Source organism: Crocodylus siamensis, chromosome 9 (genome assembly GCF_052110815.1).
Source record: "Crocodylus siamensis isolate JL-2025a chromosome 9, ASM5211081v1, whole genome shotgun sequence".
Taxonomy (NCBI): Eukaryota; Metazoa; Chordata; order Crocodylia; family Crocodylidae; genus Crocodylus; species Crocodylus siamensis.
Window position 1 is genome coordinate 18,882,055 of NC_143403.1, and position 23,310 is coordinate 18,905,364.

Consider the following 23,310-nt stretch of genomic DNA (forward strand, 5'->3'; position numbering starts at 1 on the left):
TGCATTTTACAGGTGCTATGTAAACAATCCAGACACTTAGGCCTGTCACTAGATCTTTTCAGAAGCCTCTCTATAAAGCTATACATAAAAAGATAATTAAAAAGACAACATTTTGGAGATGGTGTTCTATCTAACCGAAATCAGCAGGATATCGGAACTAGGTCTCGTATGATGAATAACAAAAGAAAGGGTAGTTTACATTCTTTGATACATTTCTGCTAGATTAACCCCCAGTGGGATTTTACCCCTCCAGTCACATTCCTTTGTTCCTCTAATCTTCTTTTGTATTTGCTCACTGACCCCAAGCATGTACTTGACTTGTGACCCTATTTCTGTTAATAAAATACAGGCCATCTGACCGGTACTCACACCAATGAACTACAAGGTGATGATTATCTTATTGTAAGTGCCAGGACTTAGTAACACAGCAGTTTAAGCCTGGTGGTTGGGTGGGCTGAGGGTAACCACCTCTTACCAAAGACTGACTGTATAATCCTGAATGATCATTTCACAAGCAAAATAAAGACAATAAACCTCTTCAGAATATGTAATGAAAGAGATACATTAGTTGTGTATCTCCATATCCATTGTGCAGCTATTGAACAGTCAATATTGCTTTAGGGATGCAGGGGTGATGAATAACTTATAGATGCAGGCTAGAGATTTTCAGTATGCTTATGGGGATAGCATCTAAAATCAAAATCATCCCATTTCTCTACAGATTAATAATTATAATTATCAATATAGCAAAATTCATATTAATACTTAATTTGGTGTTTTGAGACTAAATTAATAATTCTAAAGATATGTGAGATCCTTATAAACAAAATAGCAGTATTTTATTGTACCTGCTGAAACACTGATCTAAACAAAAAACATATGTGATTATGCCTTACACTTATTAAAGTAATACACCAAGCCTATTTACCATGAAATCATGTAAGAAATATTATTAATAATCATTTTACAGGAGCAAATAATACTAAAGCAATTTATTAGCCATGTAATCTGTCACTTTCTTTTTTGGGGACAGAAAGACAGTATTTTCACTAAAAAAATGAAATTGTTACATTTGAACTATTAAACAACACTAAGGTTAAAACAGCATTGGTCCTGTGGTCACATTGGGGTGACAACCTGGCTCTAGAGATGTTCTACAGGAGCTTCATATCTAATTAAAAATAAAAACAGATATCAAAGTAATGCAGACTAACAATATGAAACTATCTGATGCATTTTTGGTTAGATGGCATGAGGGACTTTAACATTCACTTTATTTGCATATGTTTGTTCTTTCCAGTGAAATCAGTTTCTTTGAAGGAAGCAAGAAAACTTTAGAAAAAGAAATTATTATTAATTCTGTAAGAGAACGCAGAAGAAAATTTTTAGTAAACATTACTTTACTGTTGATCATCATTTTCAAAATGTGTTTATTTTCATGATTTGCTTTTATTTAAATCAAAAAGTAACAAGTTAACTTGGCTTCTTTGAACCATGAATCATATTTCTAGTTTTGGGCAAACCTTTATTGTGCCTCCATTTTATCCAAATTACTTCACACATGTAAATGTTTGTATTAAATTCATGCATGGGCTAAGGGTGCCACTATGTATACAGAATGGCGTATATATGTAGAAGCACTGTTTGTGCCTTTATAGTTAACAGCAATTTATTCAGTGTGGCTCTTTACCGCCTTCAGAAAGGGGCTAACAGCTGTAAATTTGGGAGCAGAGCTCATTGCAGTCAAGGGAGTTGCAGTGGTCCCTGTTGTGCTTCCTAATTCAAATAGTGTCCAGCTACCTCTGAAGTTTGTGGTAATCTATTTTAGCTTTCCTATGGCTCCAATCAGCTGCTCTGCCCAAAGTTAACATCAGAATATAAGTACACAGTGGGTTTGTCTACATGTACAATTAATACGCCTGAATTTTCTGCACAAAAATTCAGGCACATTAAACTGTGGCCTTGCACACATCTGAACATGTGCCTGTCAGGACCAAATTTGCTCCCAGTGGAAGCAGTTCAGTTCAGGGCTGATCCTGTCCTGCCTTGCCCCACTCCAGCAGCCAGGAGCAGCTCCAGGCTCCTCCAGGTGCCAGTCCTGGGCTAGCAAGAGGCATGGGGTCTGGTCCTGATCGCCATGTAGCTGGTAGAGCTGTCCTGGCTGCTGGGCATCTGCCTCCCAAACACATGGAGATCAGGACATGTCCCAATCTCCACGTGAGAGGGAGGCAGCTGCCCAGCAGTGAGGACAACTCTCCCAGCTATCCTGATCTCCACTTGGCTGGGAGGTAGCATCCCACTGAGCTGAGACAGCTGTCCCCACCCTCTGTGGCCCCCTGCTGCCTAGGTTGACTGAGAGCAATTTGCTCCTGGTCAAAATCTACACATGCACTTCAGCGCTGCTTAATGCACTGATTTCTAGTACCTGTATCTACTAGAATACAGTAGAACACAGTATCTACAGGTACTAGAAAGCAGTGCATTAGACTAATCTACTGCACAGTAATTGCTGCACACGTGTAGACAGTGATGCTTTACTGTGCATTCGATTAGTCTAATGTGCAGTAAAGAGTTTTATGTAGACACATCCACTGACTACCTGACTTTTTTCAGTCGCAGCATTCTACAGAGAGCCATAAGGGGTGGAGAAGGCATAAGACTTGCTACAGTAGCTCTTTACCACTCAAGGGCCTGCCTGTACAGTCATTACTGCACAGTCATTTAGTACTTATATAAACAAATACTAAATGACTGCACAGTAACCCATGTTACTGCATGGTAGCACTGACAAACAGCTTTTTTGTGATGCTGACTGCTCAGTAGCCCAAGACTACTGCACAGCAGCATCACGTCACAGTTTCTGCTACTGCATAGTAGTCCTGAGCTACTGCACAGTCAGCATTTCGTGTAGCTGTGGCCAAGGATTCTCATAGGTAGGGAGAATTCTTCACTGAGCGACTAGATCAGTGCTTCTCAATAGGGCTGTGTGACGCGTCAGGTGGTGATTCGATTTGGAGGAGATACAGCCCGATTTGGTGGCCTAATCTCTGAATTGGAATCAAATCAGAGGACCAATTAATAGGTCCATATCAATTCAAAGCTCTCTAAATTTTCGGAAAAGATTCAGAGAGTTTCAATGATTTGGGCAGTCCCCAGTGGCTGCAGCAGTGTGCTGCAGCCAACTCCAAGCGAGTAAGTACTAGGGGCAGAGCAGGTGGGGGGTTGAGGGAGGGGGGACAAGACCATGGGGGGACCCTTGCCAGCCTCCAGTCCCTGCCTGCTCCCTCAGGCCCCCCATCCCTGCCCACTCCAGCTCCTCGCCCTTTAAAGAAAAGCCCCGGTGCTCACCTGGTGCTGCTGGGTGGAGGGGCAATCCCTGCTGCCCTTCACTACTTCATGCTACATGGGGGGCTCTGCACAAGCCCCTGCCCTCTCCTCCAGCCCCCCCATAGCTGCCCTCCCTGATGTGGCTCCAGCCCTTTAAGAAAAGAAGAAAAAGCAAGAAAAGCCCTGGGACTCCTGCAGCAGCCTCAGAGCTTCAAGGGGCTTGTGCAGAGCCCCCCTCCCCATGTGGTATGGGGCAGCAGGGGGCAGTGGGGATCACCCCCTTCCAGCGGGATTGCTGAGACTGGGGTTTTTTTCATTTTTTTTCTTAAAACGCCAGAGCCGTGGTGGGTGGGGCAGCCATAAGGGGGGAACTGAGGTAGTGAGGAGGGGTCGGGGGCTCATGCAGAGCCCCCCATGCAGTGTGGGGCAGTGGGGGGGCAGCAGGGATTGCCCCCCACCCAGCAGCACCTGCTGAGTTGGGGTTTTTTTTTAACATGTGCTGGAAGCTGGGGTGGGCAGGGCAGGGCAGCCATTGCCAGGCTGTGGGGATGGGCCTGGCTGATTCAGAGATTTGGCAGGAGCCGAATCTCTGAATTAGATTCAGCCAAATCGAATCAGGACAGTGATTATTTCTGTCACAAAACTGAATCACTGTCCCTCGAATTGGCCAAATCCAAAGTGAATACTAGTCACTTCACACAGGCCTAGATCTCAGCATTTTTAGATTCAAAGCACCCCTTATTAGACTCAAGGCACTTCCTCAGAAAATGCCACCTCTTAACTTTCACTCTGTTTTTAACTATGAAAAAAATAATAGAACAATTCTTTGGTTGCAAAGAACTCAGAAAGACACAACTTGTCAGAATATTTTGGAACTATAGATTTCTATTTGCAATCTCTGGCTTTATCTTGTGAATCATGTTTAGGTATCTACGCACCCAACAATGCTAATATTGTGAGACACCCTGCAACATCCTTAAAAGGATCTCATGTCACCTGGTTGAGAATCACTGAACTAGATTCGATTTAGAACTCCTTTGTGTTACTGGATCACTACAAAGTGGTCAGACTGCAGGTTAGAGCTGAATAGTGTTCTTGCAGGCTGAAATTGGGGAGTGTGGGAAGAAAATACTTTAGTCTGGTTGTTATAGTCCCAAATGAACATAATCATACATTTTTGTGCAACACTTATTACAGGATTTACCAGAAAACCTGGAAATAGGTTTAAATTGCTAGAGATGTTTTAGTCTACTGGGTACATAATGTAAGTTCAATTTCCCCGTGCCGAATTATATATCTATCTTTTCAACCAAAACAGCTGTGAATAAGCCACTAGGGTGTCTCAGGTGAATAGCACTGACTGAATCTTAGGAAACTTGAACAATCTCTGCAGAAAACAAACAAACAAAACTGACTACAAATAAAATGCTGGCTCCCCAGTGGGAGCCAGTAGTCCTCCCAGCTGCACAGCCCAGCACAGAGTGGAGGCTGCTGGCACAAAGAAATGGGTGCCACCCCCACGCTTTCCCCCCACTGATTGGATGAGAGGGCTGCCTATTGTGTGGCCCTGCTGCTCTCCACCAATCAGTAGCAAGGGGTGGGGTCACATGACAGGCAGCTATCTCCACTAATCAGTAGTGTGGGCCAGGCCAATCAGAGGTGTGGGACTACCCAACATAAAAAGCCCATTAAAATAGCAGCCTGCCCTGTGGTCTGCCTGCAAAATTGCCTGACCTCCACCTTGATTTGAGCCTACTTATAAGCCAGTAAGTACCTACTGGGGTCGTAAGGAAGAACAAGTTTATACATGCAACAACAAGCTAATATAAAATTCAGTTTACATCTGAAATATGTGTAATCCAGTTCTTCAGTCATAGAATCATAGAAAATTAGGTTTGAAGGGACATCAGGAGGTCATCTAGTCCAAACACCCCTGCTCAACCCAGGACCATCCCCACCTAGGTCATCCCACCCAAGACTTTGACTAGCCAGGTCTTAAAACCTTCCAAAGATGGAGCTTCCACCACCTCTCTGGGTAACCTGTTCCAGTATTTTACTACCCTTCTAGTGAGAGAGTATTTCCTAAAATCTAACATAAACTTCCCTTGCTGCAACTTGATAGCATTGCTCCTTGTTCTGTCATCTGCCACCACTGAGAACAATCCAGCTCCGTCCACTTTTGAACCCCACTTCAGGTAGTTGAAGGCTTCTATTAAATCCCCGCCTCAGTCTTCTCTTTCTCTAGACTAAAAACCAGTTCCTTCAGTCTTTCCTCATAAGTCATGTTTCCCAGCCCCCTCCCCATTTTTGTTTCTCTTCACTGGACTCTCTCCAATTTGTTCACATCCTTTCTGTAGTGGGGGGATCCAAAACTGAACACAGTGCACCAGATATAGCTTCACCAGTGCCGACTGGTCTGTAATTCCCTGGATCCTCCTTTTTCTCTTTCTTAAATATGGGTACTGTTTGCCCTTTTCCAAACATCCAGAACCTCTCTTGATCACCATCTGTTTTCAAAGATAACGGCCAGTGGCTCTGCAGTCACATCAGCCAACTCCCTCAGCCCCTTTGGGTGCATCCTGTCCAGCCCCATGGACTTGTACATGCCCAGCTTTTCTGTACCCATCCATGACAGTGCTCCCGTCATGCAAGTTCCCACCAAGTCTCTGTTATTCCAGTCTTGTCATAGTTTGGTGATTGTGCGAGGACTTCCAATTCTTCCTGCTTGTTTCCCAGGCTCTGTGCATTCATATATAGTAAAATTCACATTATCTGGCACTTAGCAAGCCAGTATGCTCTATTAACCGGCATGCCGGCTTGTAGGTAAAATCAAAACAGGAAGTGCCCACCATGGCACTTCTGATTTCGCCGAACCCCTATGGCCTGGGGCAAAGCAGCCTGTTCTGCTAACCCTCAGAAGTGAGAGGAGCAGCAATGCAGTGGGAGGGGCGGTGGCACACCAGACGTGGCAGGAGAGGCGGCCTCTCAGGTAACTGGCATATTTTGTGATCCGGCACTCCCGATTCCCCATGGGTGTCGGATAAGAAAATTTTTAATGTATGAGGTTCCGCGCACCCTCAGATATGAAACACATGGGGAGATATGAATAAATAACACCCCCAGTATTACACCCTAATCAATAAAAGCTATTAAATTTATATCAATATTCAGAACAATCTCATTGCTTTTTTACTTCTTTTGAACACGAGTAAAACATGAGAAGAATCCTTAGGTTTACTAAGACTTACTCTTTTTTTCTTTCCCATTTATAGTCTTATATTTGTCCAATTGCTTAACATAACTATATAAGGGCACCCTGTCTAATGATAATTTCTGCTGCCTTGTCTAACCTGCATACTTAAAAGAACCAACATATGATTGAGGACAGGGACAAAACCACCCCTACTCATTTCATCTCTATAATGTACAATATAGGCCAAATCTTGGTCTTACCATTGAAGTTAATGTCAAAACTCCCATTGATTTCAACAGAACCAGAATTTGACCACCTACTTTGAAAATGAAGTGATATGTTGTAAAATTTATGTTTACATTAGATCATATGGAAGACCCTGGAGAGGCTGCAGGTGGTGAAGATTTAAATTTAGGCCTGAAAAAATATAAGCTCAAACTTGGCTAAAGAAAACAGTAAATAATGGATCTGGTTGTACTTGGAAGTAGTTCTGCTAAGTGCAATTGAATTGGCTGTTTATGTTTGCAAAAGAAAACAAGGTCCTGAGTAGAGCTGGGTGAAAAGGAAACTTTTCTTTTGAAGGGTAAGAAATGTTTGGAATCCATTATTCATGCAGCCCTGGGAGTAAAATAGGAAGAGTAAACTATGTAAAATTTATCCTGGTAGGTCATATCCAACCCCAGCTAATGTTTATGGCAGTGTCTCTTTTGTCTTTAAGGGAAGCTGTTTCCAGGTAAATATCACCACCACAGAAATGCTAACTCAGTTGTGTTTTTTCACTACTAAAGAGGGACATCAGAAATGACAAAAGCTTACAGAACACTTCTCCCAATTATAAAGTTGGTCTCACCCTACCTCACAAATCTTGATTCTAATTACTCAACCCTCCACTTGTCATATAAGTATACTTGCTGGAGATGATTGAGTTGGAGATTCTTCAAAATTTCTGTTTCAAATTATCTTGTCACCAATACAAAAAAAGCTGAGCTATTTCATGAAATGTTGGGCATTGATTTGAAAAAAGAGTGCTTATCATTTTTTTAAGATATTGCCAGGAGTAACAGAAAAATGTTCATTAACAAGTTGTTATTCTGGGTTCTGAATACATTTTTAAGACAGAAGAAAAAAAATCTGACTCAATGCTTAAAGGACCTCTACAAGGTTATTTGACCCCAGCAGTCTTTCCTGCCCAGAGCAGAGGGGTGGACCAGATGATCTCACAAGATCCCTTCTAGCCCTAAACTTCTGTGAATCTGTAAACTATCTTGACATTGATAGGTATAGTCAGGACCCTGTGTTCCCTGAGACTGTCACTGTACAATTTGCTGAAGAATTCACCCTGTCTGAAAAATGCTCCAAACTTATTAAAAAGTGTGTTTTTAAAAGTGTGTTTCTAGACCTCCTGGCTGCAAAAATAAGATGAAGCAAGTGTAAGCAGCTGCACTGATGTCTGCCTGAGTCTGCAGAAGTCTGCAACAATAGCTCTGACAGGTATGAACTCTAAAACCTACAGATGACAATCTGCGGTTTATTGAAAACTCAAAATGTATCATAGCATAAAACCAATTGATTTTTATATAAAATATAAAACCTTATAGATTGTTCTATTATTTTTCATATTGCACCTAATAAAAACCTCCATGTAATAAATTATTACAAAATTGTCACAAATGTAGAGATTTTCAACCAAATTGCTATAGAGTTTAGGTGGGCTGATCCTCAGCTGACATTAATGGTCTTTGATGAAAGCATGACAATTTATACCAGCTGAGGAACTGCCCTATACAGACAACTGCTGCAGAGTAAATCAGGCCTGGCAGTATATAGCTCCCAAATAGAATCAGGGCCACATTATGGTGTACACTTTACATTCACTGTGTAAAAGGTAGCCTATGATTTCCCCTTGTTCCCTACTGCTCCAAATCCTACAATTAACTTAGTAGTAGGTCTTCTCTCTGAACACTTTTTTAAAATTCTCTTTCTACTCTGCTTTTGTTTCTTTGAGGTTTCAGGGAAAAGTTTGTTCTTTATTGTTGTTCTTCTTCCACTAATTTCCTTTCATCTAGCAACAACTAAATCTACATAACATCCACTTTCATGCTGCTTACTCAACACTAAAACAGTTTTAAAGTGAAATAAATCTAATTTCTTTTCTGTGTAGGAGCTAAAGACTGTTATGAAAACTATTCTCCCTGATCATGCAAAAAAGAAAATGAATGGCAACACAGAGCAGGACTACTCTGAACTCACAGAGACAAAGGTACTGTTTTTTTTTAAGGAGAAAAAAAAATCACACTTTTAATATTCAGAACTTGGATGTCTCTGCATAGGAAATGTTAAGCTGCTTTTCCCTTCTTGCTCCTCCGTTTGCCATTCTGATTGTTGGAGATATAAATTAAGGTTCAGGACTCTACTTATAAATCAGTTTTCTTGTCAGTCAGCACCGGTAGCCCAACTGGGGGATAGTTCACAGGAAAAGGAGACGAGGAACTTCTCCTGTAAAGAAATTTAAATCAAAGCAAAACTTCTCTGTAAGAAAAATAGGGGGTGGAACTGCATGGTTTCACTAATGACTCTGCAAACATTTAGTCAAAAATAACCTAGAAACCTGGTTGCACTTTATTTAATATTCAGATAAGGACCATTCACCCGCTGTTAAGCTACAACATCTACAATCATTCTTTGAATACTGATAATTATATGAAACAGACTCCCCTAGAGGCTGGTAGTCTAGTCTGGATTCACCTGGAATACAAAGATGAATAATATAGCATATTACATGCATACAAGTAGTTGCAATTTATAGAAATGTCCATTTATGCTCCTGAAAGAAGATGTATATTTCCCTAGGGAAATGGTATAAGGTGATATAAACCTACATGCAGTATTGTTTGCATCCTATCTCCTAATGTACCTGTCCTTGATTAATTCATAAATAAATAAATAAAGTTGTATTTATCCAGATGAATATCTTTCCCTATAAGATCATAAAAGAGAAAATGTTAACAAAGGGATGTGTGTGGCCCACTGTAGTGAAGGGTTATTCATCACAGATACATGAAGCGAGTATTTATAAGAGGCATTTGAATGGCTTGGAGTGGATTTTTCTAAAGATTAGTAACATGATTATGAATGTGTTCTCTCGCTCTCTCTATCACCCCCTTCCCCTCCTACTACTCCCATCAGGTGCCTTGTCCTTGTTTTCCCCTCTTATTTGATGATGGCTGATAACACCTTTCCTCCACCAGGGAAGCAACTGGGAAGTTTGCTCCTTCCTCACAAGACTGAGGGTATAATTAGAACAACGCACCTGCTCAGTCCTCCAGTGACTCAGTTAGTCTACATCCATGTCAAAATCCATGCTGTGAGGGTAATTTGATCATCTCACTTAAAAAAAAATACTTTGTTTGAATAAACCTCAAGAACGAGGCTCAGTTGAGCTGTTGTTTTTTTGGGGGGGTGCAGGTTAAACTATTTATCTCTATTTTGGTAGTGCCATAGGCTTTAAGTGAGATTAGGATACTCTTGGGTGAGAAAGAGACGCAGCAAAAAGCAGGTTTAGTGTGAAAAAGCTTGCAGTCTAAATGAATAAGACAAATAAAGAGTGGGAGAAAGAGAACATACCGCCTTCGCTTTACAGGTGAGAAATCAAGGTGCTGAGCTTAAGGGGTGAGTTTTCAAAGGCATACACACATCGAATACCTGGTAACTCAACAGAACGTACCTGCCCTTTGTGCCTTTAAAAATCTCCTCCTGAGAGACTTGCTTGAGATCACATGGGAAGTCTTTGGCAGGGCCAGAAAATGAACCCAACTCTCCGGAGCCCAGGGCCTTAATTACAAGACCATCCTTCCGCCCACAAAAGAGTGAATCGTAAAAAATGAATTATTACTCCTATCAGAATTGCCTTTCCTGAATGCTGATTTTTAAGGTTTATTGATTGACAGTTTTAATAGAAATATGATTAATTTAATCTGAAAACAAGACTTCCCTCAAAGTTTACAACTGGGCCAGTTTTCTTAAACATTAAAGAATTACAGTCCCTATTTTTCTCTTTTGTCATAGACACATTTTTTACATGCCTGCTAAATACTGTGTGTGAAGAATGTCATGCATGTATACATATAAAATCATTAATAAGCAATACTGACATGAATTAAGTATAAAAGGAAAAGAGCATTGTATGATAAATTTGCAATTTCAGTTTCTGAATCCATGCTATATATCCAAGTCCAATGTACCACACTTTGTGTTTTCCGCAGATGAAAAAGGAATTATTACTAAAAACAAAAATGTTTTCATAAAGGGGAGCCTGCTTTACCGTACTAGTATTCTGATAAGATTTTTCACTAAAGCCGGAGGCAAATTGGAAAAAAAGTCCAGCTGATTTCATTTAAGATAATATAGGGAATTTCAACCTGGTTGTGTTTTTCTAGTAATAAAAGCAGATGGAAAGAAAGCTCAGATGTAAATAGATGATCTTTAAACTTTAAGAGGTTGGGGAAAATTCTCTATAAAGTCTATAATACTTTCAAGTTTTCAAAAACAAAGGGATGTATTTAGATATCTCCTTGCCCTTTTTCTAATGATTGCATTAATTCATAAAATTTGAACTCCAGAATTTGAAGAGCAGTTGGGGATTGAATTTAACCCCCTAAATACAAGCCTGCGTATTTATTTTTGTCAGATCCCAAAGGGACAGAAGCTTGTTTTTCAGATCTGATTCAGTTGTAGACCAATATATAACAGGAAAATATTTTATCTTGTGAGATGTCAGCTATCTTCAGGCTGTGAGATTTCAGTGTCAACAAACTCAAGCCTAAACTGAGCACACAGGGGGTACATATAGACATGGGGAGGTTAGGTGGAGGTTAGACTGCATTAAAAATGGCCACCCAATCTAACTTAGTTCACCCAGGTGTGGACCTTACACTTTGATCCCTAGTGAGGTGGATCGAAGCGTGAACTGTACTGAGGTTAGATCAGTCTAAATATATCTGACCTGATTAAAGTTAACTACCTCAGAGGTAGTCTAACTTAGATTGGGTTTGGTGAGACTGATCTAACTGAACTTCTGTACATTTCTAAACACAGCCCCAGCTGCTAGCCCCAGCCCCGGGGCTGGGCTTTTCCTACCACAGCCCCTGGCAGCAGGCTATTTTTAGCTCCCTGATCTCTCACCCCACTCCCAGATGGACAACCTCTACCCCCCCCAGCCCCGAACCCACCAAACACCCACCAAACAGCCCATCCTTCCAGCTGCTCCCAGTGCCAGGAGCCAAGGAAGTAAGTCATGGTGGGGAGAGGAGCATACAAGATCAGAGGGAGTTGGTTCATTGAGGGTGGTAGTTCATCTAGGGCCTGACGGGGGGCGGGGTTAGGAATTAAAAATAGCCCCTGGTCTGAAGGAGGATAACACCCCCCCCACAAACCCCCTGATCATCCCTAAAGCCTTGCCAATCCCTCAACCCCTTTGCAGACCCCACTTGCCCCCCCGAAGCCCTCCCAGCAGCCCCCATGCCAACTTACCTTAGATTGGGTGGCCATTTTTAACTCCATCTAATCTCCGCCTAACTTCACCTTCCTCCTAACCTTCCTTAACATCTGTACCTACCCAGGGAAAGCAAATCAAGACCTGGATCCAGTGCTGTATTTAGGCGCAAGCTAAGAAAGCTGCAGCTTAGGGCCTCACATTACGAGAGGCCAGAATTGACTGCGGCCCGACAAACTGCGGCCTCACAGAGCCAGGCAGAGAGGCCACAGCTCCTCCCATAGGGCCCGTGGCAGCCGTGGTTGAGGCTTTGCCCACCCTCCTGCCCAGGGGTGGAGGTAGTTTACCTTTGTTCCGCTGGAAAATCCGGCCGTGGGGCTCCGCACAGTGCTCTGCAGTTTGCTGGGCCCTGGCATAGAAAGGTTGGGGACCCCTAGCTTATGGCCCCACCCTGTCATAATCTGGCCCTGTCTGGATCTGAAAACTGTTCACTGACCAATCCCAGTTCATCGTTAGGGCAACACATATGGAACCTTTCAAAAACCTGACTGGGTTCAAGCATTGTTTTATTGGAAAAGATCAGCAGAAGCTCAAGAGTCCACACTTTGTGACCTCCCCCAAGAGCAACAGCTTCTACGTTCTGTCTGTTTACCGTTCTTTGCCCTACTCACATTCCACCCTCCTAGCGTGGGAGGTGCCAGTCACTCGGTATTTCCTGCAGGATCGTTACAGGCTGCCTGACCAGTGATTCACCTCCTACCTTCACAACGCAGCAGCAGGAGTAAAACAGCTTCTAGGTTCAGCTTGGAGGTGCAGATGCTTTGGGTTCTAATCAGGTAGCTATTGAGGTTTTTGAAAATAATGTAGTAGAGATTATGAAGTTTTTTTGCCACTGAACAGAGCCCCAAATCTGCTACAGTATGACAGGGCTGTTCTTCCTCACTGAATCTGCTCTCCTTAGAAAACAATGTAAGGTCTTGGAGAGACAATAGACCACACACGTCTTTTTTCTCAAAGACAATGAAATAGAAGAGTATCCTAATGATTCTGAAGGCAGAAGGGAGGTCCCCAAGGTCCCAGCGGAAATGACATCAAGTGAAAGCAGCTTTGATGGTTAGTTCTGGGTCATTCAGATCTGTATAGAAACCCAAGAGAGCCTGCAGGTCCACTGCCAAGTCCTGTGAACCAGTGACTGGGTACCCTCACAAACCCATATGTATTGAACCCTCTGCTGCTCTATTTTATTCAGAGCCCTGACTCTTGACTCAAAAATATACATAAGCCTACCAATTAACATCATATGACTAGTTCAGACTACTTGTTAAAGGTCAGATAACAGGAAAATATTTCTATTTGACAGTCTAGTATTTTTCAATTGTTCCTCTGTTATACATCTAAGTAAACATTTGTTCCACTTATCATTTCTGAGTAAAAGACATGAATCACTTGACTAGTAAAACTACAACGACAGCTGTTGCTTATTAGAAACAGTCATCTTGTTCAAGGGCCTGCTACAGAAGGATTCTTAGCAAACTGCTTTTGCTTTTACTGCTTTACACTGCAATGAAAGGAAGCCTGTAGAAACTAGGACATTCTTATTTCACTTGCGGTATTTGTGAAACACATCCATGAAGTCCAAGCCACTGAGGCTGAGCTAGAAGACCATGAGGAACAAATGTATTCTCACTCTAGAATACTACAAAATGTTTAAATTAGACTCATTTCAATTTGTGCAGTTTATATGATTCTTCATAACATGGGAGTTGCACAAAACTGCACTTAAGAGTGTCTCTGGAAATAAACTATGGTGTTTCAGGCCTAGTATTTTAATGGTGGATAAAATATTTATACCCATCAACATGTGTAACCCATAAATATTTTCGCTAGTCAGAGCTTCTCTGGTCCTGGGGAATAAATTAATTCTGGGTTCATACATTTTTTAGATAGCAATCACTGGTCATTACTGTGTTACCTAAGGCAGGGGTATCAAACACATGGCCTGCAACCTGGATCTTGCCCACAGAGCCGGGTAACCTGGTGCAAGAAAGACAACTGGGCAAAGAAAAAGAGAACAAGCGATGTTTATGGGGTTGCTAATAGGTAAGGACCTGCCAAATTCATGATTTTGCGGTTTTCACAGAAACAACAAATTTAGAGGTCCCCCTGAAAAAGTTCTGGTCCCCATGAGAAAGCATGTGGACCATGAAAAAGTGGGAAAACAGCAACAAGCCAGTGGGGGGAAGGGAGGAAGGCAGTTGCAACCAGAAAAGGTAGAAAGCCCTGGCATCCTGGAGCATGGAGGGAGGAAGAAGGGGGCTATCTGTCAATCTCCAGGGAGGGGAGGGACTTCTGAGCCCCGTTGGCCATTCAGAGCCAGGGAGGAGGGGAGGTGCGCTCTGTGCTTTGCAGTAAAAATGGTGCTCAAAGCCACACCGGGACCATGAAATACAGAGGCAGCCTCCATGAATTAGGTAGGTCCCTATTAATGGATATGGAGATATTTCCCTTTTAGAAAACTGGCTCAGATCCAGTTTGTCCAAAAGCTGATGTCTCTATGCTGTTTTCTTGGCCTATGTGAAATGAAAATCCCTAATCATCAGGCATTTAGCAGACCGAAGCTCCCTTAGTGTCATCCTTGAGCGGAGAAGCCAAAGAATTAGGCTGGCCATGGGGAAATCTGGGACACTGCCCCTGCTTCCCCCATCCTTGCACAAATCAGCAGTGCCTGCCTACCTGCCCTCCTGAAAGGCGCTCCACACTGCTCTGACTTTTAGCCAGACTGTGGCCCATGCCCCTGCATTTCCATTATAATTCTTAACAGCCAGCTGGGACTGGCCTCTGAAATCTGGGAGCATCCCAGCTAAACTGGGACATATAAAGAGTAAATGAGCATGGAGACTGACCTGAGCCGTTTGGAGCAGAAGCAAGGCACATTGGTGGTGTAGTGTAGAGATGCCGGCCACTCTGCAGCACCTGCCCCAGTTTGGTGGGGGATTTGCATCTTCCTGCCTACTAGTTGAGCACCTTTCATGAAGACTTGGATGTTTTAAAGAACAAGCATTTAAAGACAGAGGGAGAATTATGAGCTGTAGGGTGAGGGCAAGGGAAGAGGAGAGCAAAGCAAGAAAGAACGGAGGGGAAGTATAAAATGGAAGGGCATGGCTGAAGTTGATAGCTGGAAATCTACAAAAATAAACTTAGTTGCCAGCCATTCAAGAACAGTATTAAACTGCAAGTTACTAATGGCACTACGCGGCCCTTCCTTCACCCTCCCAACAGTCACATGAACTGAGAAGCTTGTACTGATAAGTGTACTGAAATTAAAATATCTCAGCTTCAGAGTCAGATGTACAGCAAGGGCCCGATTCAAAGCCCACTGAAGTCGGTGAAAATCTGTCCACCAGAAGGGAGCAGCTCTTTGCTGCACTAGATGGATATTTGGAAGTCATTTGGTTTATGTAACATGCCTGATCCTACAAACCCTGGTTAGGCAAGTAGTCTATATTCGCCTGTCATCCTATTGAAATCAAATATACTACTATCGTAAATGATTATTTTAGAGTGGGCTTTCACGCTAGGGTCATCAGCTTCAGGATACCTGATATGACAGTCTTTCTATCATAATTTAATAAAACAGGGCACAATTCAGATCAAAGGTGCCCTGGAGTATAAATTGGATTTAAATGGTGCATAGGCCTTTTGCTGTAGCTCTGTACACTGTGAACTTCACTCCCAATGAATACTAATTTTTAGAGTACTTGTATTAGATTATAGACTCAGTTCTGTACCAGTGTGTGGAGCAGGGTGTGGCTGTGCTATGCAGTCATTCAGCTAGGCTAGGAGGTTGAAGTACATTCAGATGTATAATTCTGGCAAGCTGTGTATCTTGGTGATAAATGGGCTTGAAGCTTAATTAGCACTTAAATAGTGCATAGGCCTTGTGCTGGCAATCTACGCAGGGGTGAATTTCACTCTATACAGCTACTTTGTACTAAGAATCTACAATATAAGGCAGTGAAATGAACTGAGAAGCTCGTACTGATAATTGTATTGAAATTAAAATATCTCAGCTTCAGAGTCAGATGTACAGCAAGGGCCCGATTCAAAGCCCACTGAAGTCGGTGAAAATCTGTCCACCAATTTTTAATGAGTTTTGAATCAGGCCCCTAGTGAATAGGCATGTTAAAGCATCCCTGACACATCCTAGTCTAGGAGAATACTACACAGCACTACACATGGTACAGGAGTTGTAAAATGAATCAATTACTTGTAATCAACTACTTGGTACAACAAAGAATCGATCAGTCCATTTTCCATTCCACACATTTGCCCAAGGAAGAACTCCTAATTGTTGCAAGGGTAAATCAGCAAAGACATCACCAGGCATCCTGGTTTTCTCTGTTTAAAAATTGCAATTTTTCTGATAAAAACACAAATTCTCTGATTTAAAACTCCAAAATTTATTTTTTTCCATGACAAAAAAAGCAATGCCACTATATATATAGGTATCAGTTGAACTCTGTTTTATTTATATATTTACAATTTTAAAGCCATTTGGAAACCTACCAGTGCCTCAATCACTATAATAAAATAAATTCAAAATACTTATACATTTAGGTGTTTGATTTGGGGTTTTTTATCATGGAAAATCAGAGCACTTCCTGCCCCCTTCACTTAACAGGACGCAGATCCAGCTGCGGCTCCCCCCCCACCCCCGCCAGAGCCCTGCCCATTGCCAATGTCCCTCATTCGCCAGCCATAGCCCCCAGCCCCCCATAGCCCTGCCAGAGGCCCCCAGCTGCCAGGGCTACAGGGCCAGGACCTGGGTCTACAGCCCCCTGTACCCTGCAGCAGCACCCAAGCCCTGGCTGTTGCCTATGGGAGGTGGCAGCTGCTGCAGCAAAGTGTGGAGCCTCCTCATGAGTGGCACAGTCAGAGCGGAGCCTGTCGGTGGGGAACAGATGTGGGCTGCCTGCTGCAGGCTCGGGGCTCTCCACCCTCTGCCCTCCCCCTGGGCCTCTGCAGTCCACTGGGTGGGACGAGGCAGGGAAGCTTGTTGCTGCCACTGGGAGCTCTACACTGCCATGGTGAGGTGCCCTCTGCCCATTTGGCATCAGCAAGGGGCACAACTCTGTGCTTCCCCGACTGCTGCTGGGTGGGCAGGGGCCACTTTGCCACGGTGGCATGGAGCAACCAGCAGCAATGAGCTTCCCCACCCAGTCCTGCTCTGCCCTGCCCCACCAGGTCCTGCACACTAGGCTGTGGAAGCCACAGGGGGAAGGCAGTTGGGTGGGGAGCTCAAGCCTGCAGTGGGCAACCTGTGCCCACTCCCACACACATCTGGGGGTATGTGCCCACCATGCCCCAGGAGTGTGTACAGCAGCGGGGAGCCAGCCACGTGCTGCCCCCTTCACCCCCTGGATGAGCTGCCCATGGCTCCATTCTGCTCCTGGCCCTGGTCCCCAACCCCATGCGCTGCCCCAGCTGGGCAGCAACCTCAGCCCCAACCCTGTCCAACTTCCTCCCTCCCTCCCTCACTATGGAGGCCCCAATCCCACCCACCTCTGCCACCAGACTTACCTGTGGGAAGCTGCTCTCCAGGCTGCACATGGCATCCCCTGCCTGAACACCCTCCTCCCTCCCACCAGCCTGCAAGGGGAAACCTACCATTTCCCACGTTTCCCTTAAAATAAGAAAATCTGGGTTTTACTGCATTTTCCTGTAGTGAAAGGAAAACCCAAATCCCTGGACATCACCCTTACTAACCATATTCTTTTTATACTGCACAACAAAATGGAGCTGTGCATCTGAAAACCTGAATGAAGAATTTTCAATGATACAGCAAAATAGGAACCTGGTAAGAATGGATAATTCACTCCTTAAGCATTCACTCCTCAAAAAAGCGAGCAAACAAACAACAACAAAAAGCAACCAAACTCCTCCCCCTAAAAATATGCCTTTTTCCTGTTTAGTAGCACAGATAAGCTTGATTAGGTTACTTGGATTTTTTAACATTCAACATCTATGTATTTGAGGATATTACGTTTTTCGATCTTTTATCATATCCATTGTTTCCCAAAATGTATCTGTTAAGCATGTCTGTGAAGACCTGTCCTGGACGGTCTCATAAACAAAGTGTATTTTGCTTAGGTGCAGCTTAGGCTTTCATTATAAAAATATACTAAACAAAATAAACTCTTCACATGAAATGGCAAATAGTCGTCAGCTAAATTATCTTCATCTTTATTGTTAAAGCATTAATGAAATTGTACTTTCAAAATAACAAAACCAGGATCCTTGTAGATTTATTAAACTACATTGGACATACTTAAGGTATTTGTAAAACATATTGATCTTCCTTGCATATAAGGCCATATTCAAGTGGTTACTTAAATCCCTAACTTTAACTTGCTACTAATCCAACTGAAATTAAGTTCTGTTCACATGCTGAACATTAAGCACCTGCATAACTGCTATGCTTAATTGGCCCACAGCTCTGCTTTCAGAAGACAACAAACCTTTAAAAAGTAACTACTGTGTTTTAACATATAGATCAGCATTTCAAAATTGTGCGCTGGTTTTTTAAAGCCTGGACTCTTCATTTTCTCATTAGTGTAGTAAATTAGTCAGTAGAACTCTTTTATCCCCCACTGGATTGGTGTAGAACTATTTTATTTGATTTCCATTGGAGTGTATTTGATTTCATTGTCATATTATTGAGAAGAAGGATTACAATCCCAAATGACTTTGCTTGCAGTCTACACACTCACTCTTAAGTCTGTCAAGATGTAGATGCCTTGCTTACAGCGTCAAAAATTCATCACTTCTTGCAAGGACTTTCTTGAATCAGTTTTAAAGGATCTCTCTGTTTGGCTGCTTTTTCTGTGCTGCAGTGCTAGTGGGAAACTGGAAGATAGGTATGTATAAAATTCAAAAGGTAACATTCACAGGACACTGCTATATAGTGAGGTTGTGGTATATGGGTAGTATGATCTGTTTTTTAAAAAGTCACAAATCTGGACAAATGTATTGATATAGTGTCAATTATAATTTAACCAAAAATATGCAGTGATTATTTTCAATTGCTTTTTATGTTACGAAGAATATATATTTTTGAAATTGTAGTATTCTGTCTGCAACTAGAGACATGCCCCCTCAGGTCCTTCCCCCACAAAAAAATTACATTTCTTCATCTCCCAGATCAAAGGTACAGTAAGTCTATAGAAAACAAATTAGGAATGTGTTATTCTCAATGAAAAAAAGGTCTCAGTGAGAGTTATAATTTTATTTTTTTTTAGTGTACAGAATAACATAAATCAAAAGAAGCAATAGTCTACCTTGTGTTTTGACTACTTTGACCCTCTTCAACCCCTGCCAATTTTTATCTCATTTTTGTTTAACTTTGTACATCAGAGTTTAATTTTAAAGCTGGTGCAGGAGACAGTGATGTATAGGTTACATCAAGTATAGCTTAAATTACCCTCTCCCTAGTGATTTGAAGTTGAGGGGAGGGTCTTACTCCAACAGCAGGGCGGGAAAGAGAAATGGTCAGAACTTGCCCTTTGAACCTGACCACCCTCAGCTACAGAAACATTTATGCCAGAACATCATTTATTGATTTTATTATATTTTAAGATCTCTTAAAACTGTTGGTGAAGTTTGCCATATATTAATTTTTGACACATGCATATAAAAACAGAAATATGGGTTAAGCAGAAACTATAAATATAGACAATACTGTCCAATAAACTTACAACCCTTCACTTATAGGTTTCCATTTTGGCTGATCATTCCTAGCAGCCTGTCTTTGAAAATAAATATTAGCTCTTTGATAAGCCTAACCAATCTGAAGATTACAGTTGCATTTGAGGATTAAAGTTTTGCTTATTTGATTTTTTTTCTGTTGCAGCAATAGGAGATAAATATTAATAAAATATTAAGGTCCAGTCCTGCTGGACAGAGCAGTCTCCTTGAAACCGTTGAGACCCTTTGAACAATTCACATGAGCTTTGGCCATTATTCTCAGCACCTAGTGCTGTGTTGTCTCAGTCCACTAAGAACAAGTCTCCCGTGAAATGTTACATGTACCCAGCAATCTTATGAACCCACTGCTGCCACAGAAAACTTACACTGATGGGTAGCTCTGAAAACTCTCCATCCAATTATATACCACAGAGCTATGTATGTGTTTTTATGTAGTAGAATAAAAACCACAGGAAGAGCTCTACAACAGACCACAAAATGGGTTTGGCACCTGTGTCTCTTAGGAGTCTAAGTTTCAGAGTTCTGTTATCACATGACCCACTGACCCAGGGATAGGAAAGCTGACCTTGTCTTACACACAGAAGTCTATTGCTATGACTCCCCTGAGAGCACAAACCAGCTGCAAACTGCTGCAATGATTAACCCTTATGTGTTGTAGATGTAACATCAAGTCATGGTAATAAAGCTTTCACTGCATAACAGATCTCTTGCTTTGTAAATTGTTGCTCTTATCAGCTGCACTCTAGGATGTTATCCCTTTTCTGTGAAGCATGACTGCTGCGTTGTTCACTGGAAAGGCTACCAGATCTATAAAGCCTGTGATATTTATTCAATTGCTTGAGAGGATAATATATAGAATATACTCTGTTTAAAATAAAAACCAGTACATCTTTCTGTTATCTCTTCCCCTATGTGTCAGAAAAATAAAATAAAGCAGTTTTGTGTATAAAACAGAGCGTATTAATTAATGCGGTATATAGAAATAATACAGTGTATTTGAATTTAGGAATATTTGCTATATAGAAATATAGTATTGTTCTTCCCAGTCCAGGACCTTGTGTCTGGCAGTAACTTATACTTAATGCTTCATTAAAATGGAAGCTCTTTAAGCCTTCAGAGCACTTGGACAATTATGCCAGGAAGTAGAATCCCTTCCAGGCACTGTGACAGTCAGTTTAAACCCTGACATATAAGGTGTGATTACCCTCTATTTTAGGATGCATAACTTCAAACTCTAGATCTGATCCCTCATTCCCCATGCACTCAGATGTATCCTGAAGTCGATGGCAGAGTTGAAAGTGCAATGAAAGCAAGATCAGACCCATTATTATTTGTTATAGTCAGGACTAGTTAAGTCATAGGCATGATAGTTCTGTACATAAACTGCATCTGGGAGACATGATGAAACTTAGCTTTCTTTACCTGGATTTCCTTCACCAGAACAAAATTTCTTATCTGCCCTGGACATGGAACAAAAAAAAAAAAGAAAAGAAAAAGTGACCTCGATGCAACTGATGTCTGCTTGAATCTGGAAAGAGCCTGAAAAAATGCCTCAGAGAGATGTAAAGTACCCAGTGAGTGCATCTACATGTTCTTTAATGCACAGTAGTTACTGCACATTTAGTTTAGTAATTCTTTAATAAAATACTAACTGAATGCACAGTAACTACATTTACTGTGCAGTAATGCCGGCACATGGTTTTTTTGTGATGCTCACTGCACAGTAGCCTAATAACACTGTACAGTAAGTTATTAGCATGGTTTTTGAACGGTACACAGTAGGACGGTGTGAAGCTTCAGTCGCTGATTCGATTTGGCGGAGATTTGGCCCAATTTGGTGGCCAAATCTCTGAATCTGAATTGAATCAGGAGACCTGTTAATTTCTCCTAATCAAATCAGAACCCTCCGAATCGATTCGGAGAGATTTGGAAAGATTTGACACGTCGGCCATAGACACAGCTTTAAATGTTTTTTTCTACATACCTCAAGGTACCAGAAGGCTCATGAATGCTGCGATGGTGGAGCACATGAAGCGTCCCACAAGAGTGCAGGGAGATCCCCAGTGAGCTCGGCAGCAGACCTGGAAGTGAACCAGAAGCACTTCTGGTTCACGTCTGGGTCCGCCAGGGAACGAACCCCCCCCCCCCCCGGCTCAGCAACTGATGCCTTCTGGGTCTAGGGAGGCACGTGGGGTCCCCCCGCAGCTGATCGCTGAGCTGGGAGGGGTGCAAGGAGTCCCCTGGTGCACTTCCCAGTGGACCTGGAAGTGGACTGAAAGTGCTTCTGGACCCCCGGTCCACTTCCAGGTTCACTGCTGAGCATGTTGGGGGGGTAGGCCCACGCTCCTGTGGGAAGCTCCATCTGCCCCAACATTGCAGCATTCACGCGCCACACCTGGTACCTCAAGGTATGTAGAAAAAGGATTTAAAGCTGTGTCTATTCTCCGAACCAGCATTGAATCTTCAGATTTGGATTCAGTTGAATCAAATTAGGGACAGTGATCCGAATCAACTAATTGAATCACTGTTCCTGATTCAGGCTAAATTCAAATCTGAATTGAATAGGGCCTATTTTGCACACCCCTACTGCACAGTGTAATTAGGTCACTGCGCAGTAAGCATCTCATGTAGATGCGCCTTGTATGTCAAAATGGGTGTTAGCTCTGAGACGGTCTGTTCTAGAGGTCCTGGTGACACCATCACGGTAGAGGAGTCAGCATAGCACAAGGAAAAGAGTACAAATGGGCTTGTCTCACACATACAAGAAGATGTATTCCACTTACTAATATGCTAGGGATCCTTGCTTTAATTCCTTCCTTCCTGTAGGAAATGGGAAGCTCCAAGGTGGGACTTAGCACTGGCTATGCTTCTAAGGTAGGAGATCTCACAGAAGTCTAAATGGAAAAAGGGCATTGGTTCCCTGGGTCATATAATTCATCTATAGCCCCAAATTGCTTTAATCCAGTCCTGGTCATGATTTTAACCACATCCATTTTTGCATTCAGCCACATCAGTGTTCACTTTATAACAAAAACATCTGGATAGGTATTTTTCTGGTGAGTTAAGTTAAAATACTTATTGATTGCCAAAGCCAATCAGCTTCTCCTTCTAGCAGGCATTATTCTATGTTGAATTATCTATTATTGGAACCCAGAGGGCTGAATTTATCCAGGGTGTAACTCCGTTGACTTCAAATTCATTGTTGGTATAAGTGGGTACAACTCCACCAGCTAGTGGAGATAACACCAGATTTATTTTGGCTCCAGGGCTTAAAAGGTACCAATTTTGGCTCTGGATTTAAGTTATCTGAACAAGCTTCTACAAAACGTAAGACCACCATGACTGTTTTTTTTAAACTTCCAGATAAACAGAATTAAAAACATTAAAAAAAAAAAATCAACATTCCCCTTTAGCATAAACAGTAGGGAAAGTAAATTAGATAAAAAAACAACAAACCTTGCTGTAACAGTGTTGTTATTAAGTTAGTGAAGTTCAGGTTCTCTGAAAATGTGAATCCTTAATATTTGCATAAAAG

At 42.2% G+C, this 23,310-nt stretch overlaps 1 long non-coding RNA gene across 1 annotated transcript; it reads right to left on the reverse strand.

The window, feature by feature from the left end:
- Positions 1–8,809: 8,809 nt before the first annotated feature.
- Positions 8,810–23,310, reverse strand: LOC149857183 (uncharacterized). Its single transcript, XR_016444133.1, has 3 exons — positions 23,232–23,310; positions 22,559–22,669; positions 8,810–9,016 (listed from the first exon to the last, which is right to left on the reverse strand). It is a non-coding gene; the product is annotated as an uncharacterized LOC149857183 (long non-coding RNA).